Below are 10,000 nucleotides of genomic sequence, written 5' to 3' on the forward strand. Positions count from 1 at the left end.
TTAGACTTTCGAACAAGGGCAAGTCAAATATGGTAACTTTAGACTTTAGAACAAGGGCAAGTCAAATATGGCCACTTTAGACTTTCGAACAAGGGCAAGCCAAATATGGCCACTTTAGACTTTAGAGCAAGGACAAGTCACATATGGCCACTTTTGACTTTAGAACAAGGGCAAGTCAAATATGGCCACTTTAGACTTTCGAACAAGGGCAAGTCAAATATGGCCACTTTAGACTTTCGAACAAGGGCAAGCCAAATATGGCCACTTTAGACTTTCGAACAAGGGCAAGCCAAATATGGCCACTTTAGACTTTCGAACAAGGGCAAGCCAAATATGGCCACTTTAGACTTTAGAGCAAGGACAAGTCACATATGGCCACTTTTGACTTTAGAACAAGGGCAAGTCAAATATGGCCACTTTAGACTTTCGAACAAGGGCAAGCCAAATATGGCCACTTTAGACTTTCGAACAAGGGCAAGCAAAATATGGCCACTTTAGACTTTCGAACAAGGGCAAGTCAAATATAGCCACTTTAGACTTTCGAACAAGGCCAAGTCAGATATGGGCACTTTTGACTTTCGAACAAGGGCAAGTCAGATGTGGCCACTTTTGACTTTCGAACAAGGGCAAGTCAGATAAGGCCACTTTAGACTTTCGAACAAGGGCAAGTCAAATATAGCCACTTTAGACTTTCGAACAAGGGCAAGCAAAATATGGCCACTTTAGACTTTCGAACAAGGGCAAGTCAAATATAGCCACTTTAGACTTTCGAACAAGGCCAAGTCAGATATGGGCACTTTTGACTTTCGAACAAGGCCAAGTCAGATGTGGCCACTTTTGACTTTCGAACAAGGGCAAGTCAGATAAGGCCACTTTAGACTTTCGAACAAGGGCAAGTCAAATATAGCCACTTTAGACTTTAGTACAAGGGCAAGTCAGATATGGCCACTTTAGACAAATTCGAAGGCATAAGATAAATAGGAGGTGAAAAAACTGTGATAATATTTACATGCAATCAGAGGTAAGGGGAAAAAACACAAGAATACAAAGAAAATTCTTAAATCAAGTGTAATAATTATTATTTGTAACAAAGGGGAAGATCAATGTGTAATTCATTGGATTTGTGAAAATTATTTGTTCGGATTTCGACTGCCCATAATTTTACAACCCAAAATACTACCCTTTAAAGCTGCATTTCCCAAATTTGGGAAAATTTCCCTCTGGGGGATAATGCTAAGCTGCCAAGAGGAAAATAATTGCAATGCCTGCTAGCAATAATGTTTGAGAGAGAGAGGGAGGGAGAGAGAGAGAGAGAGAGAGAGAGAGAGAGAGAGAGAGAGAGAGAGAGAGAGAGAGAGAGAGAGAGAGAGAGAGAGAATGTTTTTAGTAGATTTTACTATATGTTTATCAGTATATTAGTAAATAGTGACTGTGTTTAGACTACTCTGTCCCCCAAACCCGTTAAGGGGGAAATTTGAATAACTGGACTGGGTGAAGGGGAGGGTGGGGGGATGACAGATAAAAAGTTTGGGAACCACAGCCCACCATTGTAGATGAAAATAGAATAAACAAGTTAAGGATATAAATTCGAATGGATAAATAATTCACAAAGAAATTACTCGAGTGCCATTATGTGGATGAGGTCATGAAGAGGGATAGATGGAGATGGTTTGGGCATGTTCTTTGCACTCCCCAAGAGAGATTAGTTCACCAAACGTTCACCTGGGCTCCACAAGGCACTAGAAGATTTGGAAAACCTAGGCCTATAAGGCTGAGGACTGTGAAGCACGAAGTAGTAGATCATTGATGGAGAAGTACTGGGTTAAAAGCTTTAGATAAGAGACGACTGGCGAAATCTAACCGAGGCCCTTTGCGTCAATAGGATTAGGAGATGGTGATGGTGGTGAAATAATTCATAACAAATAAACAACAGTTTAATTCAGACTTATCTGCTAATAAATAACTAAACACTTCCTCTGCTTATTGCCATTCGTCAACGTTAAAGAGCAAAAAGTACCAAATTTCAGAACGAATAGTTAATTCAACAGTAAATGACCTACAGAAAGAGTACCCATTCTGTAGGTCTTGGGTACAACTCAATCCTCTTGATTGATTTGATTGATTGATTGATTTGAGGTTTTCTGTCACCCTGACTAATTCCTCTTGAACCCGTACCAACGATCTTTAACCAATGAATTATATTTCCTTTCGGCAACTGAACAGTGCCATGAGGTCAACAGAATTGTCATAATCACGCATACAGCTTGGCTACCGACTGACTGATTGATTACTTTACACTGCGATCTGGCATATCAACAAACAATGGCCACCGACGCCGAAGTTACCATGAGGACAGAGAGGATGGTTTTCCTATTCTAAAGTGCGAGTATGAACAGTACAAGGACATGGGGACGCCGATCTTAATGCTTAAGGGTTGTGGTGGCCGATGTGGTAACGTCCTTGACTGGTGAAAGCCAGGGTGGGGTTCGAGTCCCGCTAAAACTCGTTAGTTTCTTTGGTCGCTGCAACCTCACCATCCTTGTGAGCTAAGGATGAGGGGTTTGGGGGAGCCTATAGGTCTATCTGCTGATTCATCAGCAGCCGTTGTCTGGCCCTCCTTGGTCCTAGCTTGGATAGAGAGATGGCTTGGGCGTTGATATGGTCAGTATCTAGGGCATTGTCCTGCGTGATAGGGCAATGTCACTGTCCCTTGCCTCTGCCATTCATGAGCGGCCTTTAAAGCCTTTAAACAACTTGAAAGTACATATATGCCTCTCCAAAGGCACTAATTACCGTGATATTTAATTGAATAGCATTTTTGCACCATGAATAATAAAAAAAAAATATTATTAATAGTTTAATACTGCTGTTTTATAAAGGGCAAAATCATAAGCTGAAGCACTCACACCAACATGCACTGTATATAAATGAATAAACCTGCCTCAATTCAGATGAAACTTTCATGAAACCTTATAAAAAAAACGGCATATATTCTATTACGTTTGCTTATCCCCGTCATGAGGACACCATTTTGCTCATAGATGAGCCTTTCTTTATATCTCTGATAATAACACCTTCGTATTACTTCCCTCCATCAGCTTTTAATAACACTTTCCTCGCATTCCAGGAAATTTTGTTAGTGTGTTTAGTGAAGCAGAGGCGAGGAATACTTTTCAAAATATTCATCGGAGTCGAAGAACCCGCGGAGAGGCGAGGGGGAAATGGCCCTTAACAGCACCCCGCAGAGAGGCTCTTCCGCCATGCGAAAATCGGAGGGCCAAATGCAATCACATAACGTATCGGAAAACAATTGTCGAAGCCTCTACTAGGCAAGATGAAGCCGTAGCCATCACTGCTTGCCTTATTAAACTTTTGTTCGAGCAGTAAGTGAGGCAGGCTGAACCCCACGTTCGAATGATTTGAACCATTGCGCTTTTGATATTCCTGCAACTTGAGTTTGCTACCGGAAATGGCCTGAGGTATAATATATCAAAATGCATTTTTCCTTTATGAATTTTAAGCGGTGCGATTTGGCATTTTCATGATCATTCAAAATTAAATGTCCTCAAAATCAAAGTGTTGCACGTTTTATTCCTGCAACTTGAGTTAGCAACTGGAAATGGCCTGTTTTATTTGTTTTAGTATTGTTGCTGTTCTTAAAATATTTAGTTTTTTTCCTTATTTCCTCTCCTCACTGGGCTATTTTCCCTGTTGGGGCCCCTGGGCTTATAGCATCCTGCTTTTCCAACTAGGGTTGTAGCTTAGGATTTAATAATAATAATAATAATAATAATAATAATAATAATAATAATAATAATAATATAGTATACCAAAAGGCTTTTTCCTTAATGAATTTTACGTGATGCGATTTGGTATTTTCATGAAGATCGTTCAAAATTAAATGAGCTCAATTATGCATGCTGTCCTCGATAACAAGGTGTTGAACGTTTTATTATTAGTTAAACATTAAATAATAGATCTCGTTTGTATTTAACTTGATAAATTCGCATCGAATCTTAGGAATTTGTCTCCGACCGTTTGATTTCAAACAGTGTGGGCACGTCTCTGAGTATTAAAATATGCTGTTTGCTTTCATCCAAACCAATTAATTCTGTATCAAAATAACTCCACGGGACTTTGAATAGTCTTAAACCGGTCTGGATAATCTAAGAGAAAATACTGAAGAAAATATCAGAACCTAGATACATGTCTACTGTAGGCTCTAGAGCAGTGGTTACCAAACTTTTTTTCTCTCATTTCCCCCTGCACCCAGTTCAAACAACCAGATTTCCCACTTCATGTATATGAGGGAAGAGTAGTTAAAACACAAATCAAACAACCAGATTTCCCACTTCATGTATATGAGGGAAAGAGTAGTTAAAACACACTTGAGGCTATTTACTAATCTATTTATCAAATGTGCAAATATACTGAAAAACATCTAATTACAGAGTAAATTGGATAGAGAGCAGTTAGTAACAACTAAGCAGAGGCCTAGATCCGCTTGTTTGTAATTACTTCCCCCCTGGAAGCTTCCAATTCCCCCAAGGGAGAAATTCCCCCCAGGGAGAAATTTCCCCCAGTTTGAGAACCACCTTTAAATAGGCGGCCCGAAACAATACAATAGGCTCCCAAGAGACATCCGAATAATTGAACATATTAAGGTTTTCAATAGGAAACTGAAGACGACCTTATTTTGCGAGTGTTTTGACAGTGTTGATCAAAAACTAAGCGAACAATACGTATTTTGAAATGTTAAGCGCTCCCGAATGAACATCATAAAACGACTGTGGAGGTCCTGTAGAGAGTAAAGGGTTCCCCTGCTTTACAGGACCTGATAAACAAATTTTAAGAGGTCCTGTAGAGAGTAAAGGGTTCCCCTGCTGTACAGGACCAGATAAGCAGCCCTTAAGAGGTCTTGTAGAGAGTAAAGGGTTCCCCTGCTTTACAGGACCTGATAAACAAACCTTAAGAGGTCCTGTAGAGAATAGGGTTCCCCTGCTGTACAGGACCTGATAAACAACCCTTAAGAGGTCCTGTAGAGAGTAAAGGGTTCCCCTGCTGTACAGGACCTGATAAACAAACCTTAAGAGGTCCTGTAGAGAGTAAAGGGTTCCCCTGCTGTACAGGACCAGATAAGCAGCCCTTAAGCGGTCTTGTAGAGAGTAAAGGGTTCCCCTGCTTTACAGGACCTGATAAGCAGTCCTTAAGAGGTCCTGTAGAGTAGGGTTCCCCTGCTGTACAGGACCAGATAAGCAGCCCTTAAGAGGTCTTGTAGAGAGTAAAGGGTTCCCCTGCTTTACAGGACCTGATAATCAGTCCTTAAGAGGTCCTGTAGAGAGTAGGGTTCCCCTAGTTTACAGGACCTGATAATCAGTCCTTAAGAGGTCCTGTAGAGAGTAGGGTTCCCCTGCTGTACAGGACCAGATAAGCAGTCCTTAAGAGGTCCTGTAGAGAGTAGGGTTCCCCTGCTGTACAGGACCAGATAAGCAGTCCTTAAGAGGTCCTGTAGAGAGTAGGGTTCCCCTGCTGTACAGGACCAGATAAGCAGCCCTTAAGAGGTCTTGTAGAGAGTAGGGTTCCCCTGATGTACAAGACCTGATAAGCAGCCCTTAAAATAAGTAAAATAATCATCACTTCAGTGATGAAACCTAAACCAAGAAAATAAGGACAAATCCCTTTTAAAGAAAACTAATTCAATAGGTACAGTTTTACCTTGTTGCAAATAACTCAAAACAATGATGAAATGTCAACAAAATTTCACCAAAACTCACTCAAAAACATTACAGTATCGTATACTGTACCAACTTTACTCGCATATAAATGAGAGAACTGTTATAAACGTTCCTTGCTTCAACAACGAAGTGGCATCTGCCCTTGTCTTTGCTGCTGGGAGTCCTAGATGACAACATTTATCATTTCTTTATTCAAGAACGTATTGACTTCAGATGCATTTTCTTATTAGTGGGTGCATGATTCTTTTTTTTTTTTTTTTTTTTTTTTCGTAAATTTAGGATGCTTCATTAGTTACATCATGTTATTCAGCGCACGAACTGGCTGGCACCCTTTTCGGTTTGAATTTTCAAATACTAGTTTATTTGGTAAAGAATATAATAAAATTTCTCATCTATACCCGTGGTATTTTTCTTTCTTGTTTTTTTGTTTGTATCTTGTAATCAAATAACGCATTGCAAATCATAAGAAAAAAATATCAGTCACCTATCCAATGCCAAAATATCTTTAACAAAGGTACATACAAGCATGAACATAATTAGTATTAACTTCACAGTTTTGTGTGTGTTGTATGTGCATGCATATGTATATATATATATATATATATATATATATATATATATATATATATATATATATATATATATATATATATATATTTATATATATATATATTTATAAATACATATATGTATATATATATATATATATATATATATATATATATATATATATATATATATATATATATATATATACCTCGAGAAGTATTCATACCCTCACCAACGAAAACGATAAAAACTAAATGACAAGTGACATCAAGTACAAATAAAAAATCAAATCTGTAAAAAAAAAAAAAAAAAAAAAAGGCAACTATACAAAAGAAATGCTACTGGGAAATCCATTCCATTCAATGTAGGGAATCATAGACGAGCAAAGCCAATCATTCCAAGCTCCTGTCTAAATGGTGACCAACTTCTGAGGATTTACGAGAGTCATTAAGTTCAAGAAGAATTAATGAAGTTGGCCAACTTATCACTGGTAAACGACTGTTCCTGCTTTAGAGGCAGGCATTTTGAGGTTGATTTTGACAAGGGCTCGGTGCATTCTCATTGCATTTCCAGCATTTAACTTTAAAAGGTTTAAAGGACGCTCATGAATGGCAGAGGCAAGGGACAGTGACATTGCCCTATCAACCTTAAAAGGTTTAAAGGACGCTCATGAATGTCAGAGGCAAGGGACAGTGACATTGCCCTATCAACCTTAAAAGGTTTAAAGGACGCTCATGAATGGCACAGGCAAGGGACAGTGACACTGCCCTATCAACCTAAAAAGGTTTAAAGGACGCTCATGAATGGCAGAGGCAAGGGACAGTGACATTGCCCTATCAACCTAAAAAGGTTTAAAGGACGCTCATGAATGGCAGAGGCAAGGGACAGTGACATTGCCCTATCAACCTAAAAAGGTTTAAAGGTTTAAAGGACACTCATGAATGGCAGAGGCATGGGACAGTGACATTGCCCTATCAAGCAGGACAATGCCCTAGAGACTGACCATATATTATATTATCAGCGCCCAATGCCCCCTCTCCACCCAAGCCAGGACCAAAGAGGGCCAGGCAATGAAGACTCAGCAGATAAACCTATTGGCTTCCCCTCCCCCACCCGATTCTTTACTCACAAGGATGGTGAGACTGTAGCCACCAAAGAAACTAACGAGTTTGAGCGGGATTCGAACCCAAGGCTGGCGTTCACTAGTCAGGGATGTTACCACATCGGTCACCACAACCGCAAGAATTTAACCCTGGATACGTAAAGCAATTGATTCATTTACTTCAATATATCCGTTTTTAAAACGGTAAATACCTGACATTTATTCCAGGATTTATACTGTTTTTTTTTTTTTTTTTTTTTTTTTTTTTTTTCACAGCAAATTTTTAACAGTGTATTCTTAAAGACTATAGATGAGGCGATAACCAGATAAAAGTCTTCTAAACATTAAAATATATAAGAACACTTAATATTAGAAAATAACTATAATTCCATAACGAATGTTATGAAGGTCTATTAAAACGATGGAATATCATGATATAAATGGAAGATTCTTCCCATTGCCATTACCCAATATCTAATTACAAGGGAGTAAAAAAACACAAAGCCTCGTAATACCTCTTCGAAATGCTGGAGTTTTAAACAAGATTTTTATTTCGTGATGGAGAATACTTCAGCAACTTCTCAACAATTAAAGTTAAGGCACTGGAAGTTAAGAGCCGAATTCGGTTGCAGTATTGCAAGAGTGATGAACTCAAGGAAATTAACGTTTCTAATCTTGTTTCCTCGGTAATTAGAGACCCCAAAAAATGGACGAAGGAACACTTAGAAAAAATATTATTAAATGATTAATAATACAAATCTCCTAATTTATACATCTCTTCCGCCTTGGGTTTTCGAGACAACTAAATTCAATGACATAACCTTCTCAGTTACAACAAATTTATGTGTTATTATTATTATTATTATTATTATTATTATTATTACTTGCTAAGCTACAAGCCTAGTTGGAAAAGCAGGATGCTTTAAGCCCAAGGGGACCAACAGAGAAAATAGCCCAGTGAGGAAAGGAAACAGGGAAAAACAATTATTTTAAGAACAGAAATAGTATTAAAATAATTATTTCCCATATAAAAGATAAAAACTTTAACAAAACAAGAATTAGAGAAATTATATAGCATAGTGTGCTCGAGTGTATCCTTAAGCAAGAGAACTCTACCTCAAGACAGTGAAAGACCATGGTACAGACGCTATGGATTCAGAATAAATATCGAATTGCGCGACGATAAACCTATTGTTTTTCCAATTGAAATTAAACAAATTACATTGGGTGTATGGATTTTGGACGCGTCGTATACATATACAGGGATAAGCACACGGTGTCTAACCAGACACTTTTTTTTACTTACGTCAGCAAGTGCTATTACTCCGCTACAGCCCGTCATAAATTATGACTCATAATAGCTACTTTTTGTTGAGCTGCATACATATTAAGGACTGCTGTTGCGCTATAATTAGAAAAGCTCATGTCATAATCTTAAGAAATATGAACAATTACAAGCAGTACTATATGCTATATCTTTCAATATTAAGTACTTAAGGATTATGAATGTGTTAATAAAGGAATAAGACTTATTAATGAATAATACAAAACAAACACACACAATATAACAATATATATATATATATATATATATATATATATATATATATATATATATACTGTATATATATACATATATATATATATATATATATATATATATATATATATATATATATATATACTGTATATATATACATATATATATATATATATATATATATATATATATATATATATATATATATATATTCAAATAAGCCATGTATTTTGATATATCAATACCTGGATTCCTTTATCGACTTCGGGATGAGAGCCCCAGGCGGAACCACTCAAAGACAATAGCTTCTGACCGTCTGGAAATCGAACCCTGGTCCAGGAAACTTGTAACAACAGTGACACAGCACTTAGACACAAAGAAAGATTCGATTCCCGGCCGGTCGAAAGCTATTACCTTTGAGTGGTTCCGCCTGGGGCTCTGATGCCGAGATTGGTAGGAGAATCCAAATATTAATGTATAAAAAAACATGGCTTATTTGAATATATTGTCCTTATTAATGAAATTAATAAAGAATTCTTTTCAAATTTCCTCATTTGTTATAGCCAAAGTAGTGTAAAAGATTATATTTTCAATAAGAGAAAATCCTGAAGGACTTGTTCTTCAAGTCAGTTGAGTCTCTTCTGATGAGTCTCTGATAATAACTGAGCACTAGGGAATACTAAACTCGACGCCATCCAATATTTAATCCTCGTACGACAACTCATCAGAGGGTGAAATCGGGGACTTTAAATGTTCTTTTTCCAGGGGACTAGTGGTAAACAATATATATATATATATATATATATATATATATATATATATATATATATATATATATATATATATATATACATATATACATACATATACATATATATATACATACTTATACATATATGTATATACACACACACACACACACACACACACATATATATATATATATATATATATATATATATATATATATATATATATATATATATATATATATATATATTCTGAGAAAACAATATATGTCCCTCAAGTACCATAAAACATCATTGCCCAAATGGTAACAACTCTCAGTATTAG

At 37.0% G+C, this 10,000-nt stretch overlaps 1 long non-coding RNA gene across 1 annotated transcript in view; it reads right to left on the reverse strand.

The window, feature by feature from the left end:
- The window catches only part of LOC137651885 (uncharacterized), a 924,497-nt gene that overhangs the window by 439,616 nt on the left and 474,881 nt on the right, over window positions 1-10,000 (reverse strand). The window lies entirely within an intron of this gene.

This window comes from Palaemon carinicauda, chromosome 13 (assembly GCF_036898095.1).
Source record: "Palaemon carinicauda isolate YSFRI2023 chromosome 13, ASM3689809v2, whole genome shotgun sequence".
NCBI lineage: Eukaryota > Metazoa > Arthropoda > Malacostraca > Decapoda > Palaemonidae > Palaemon > Palaemon carinicauda.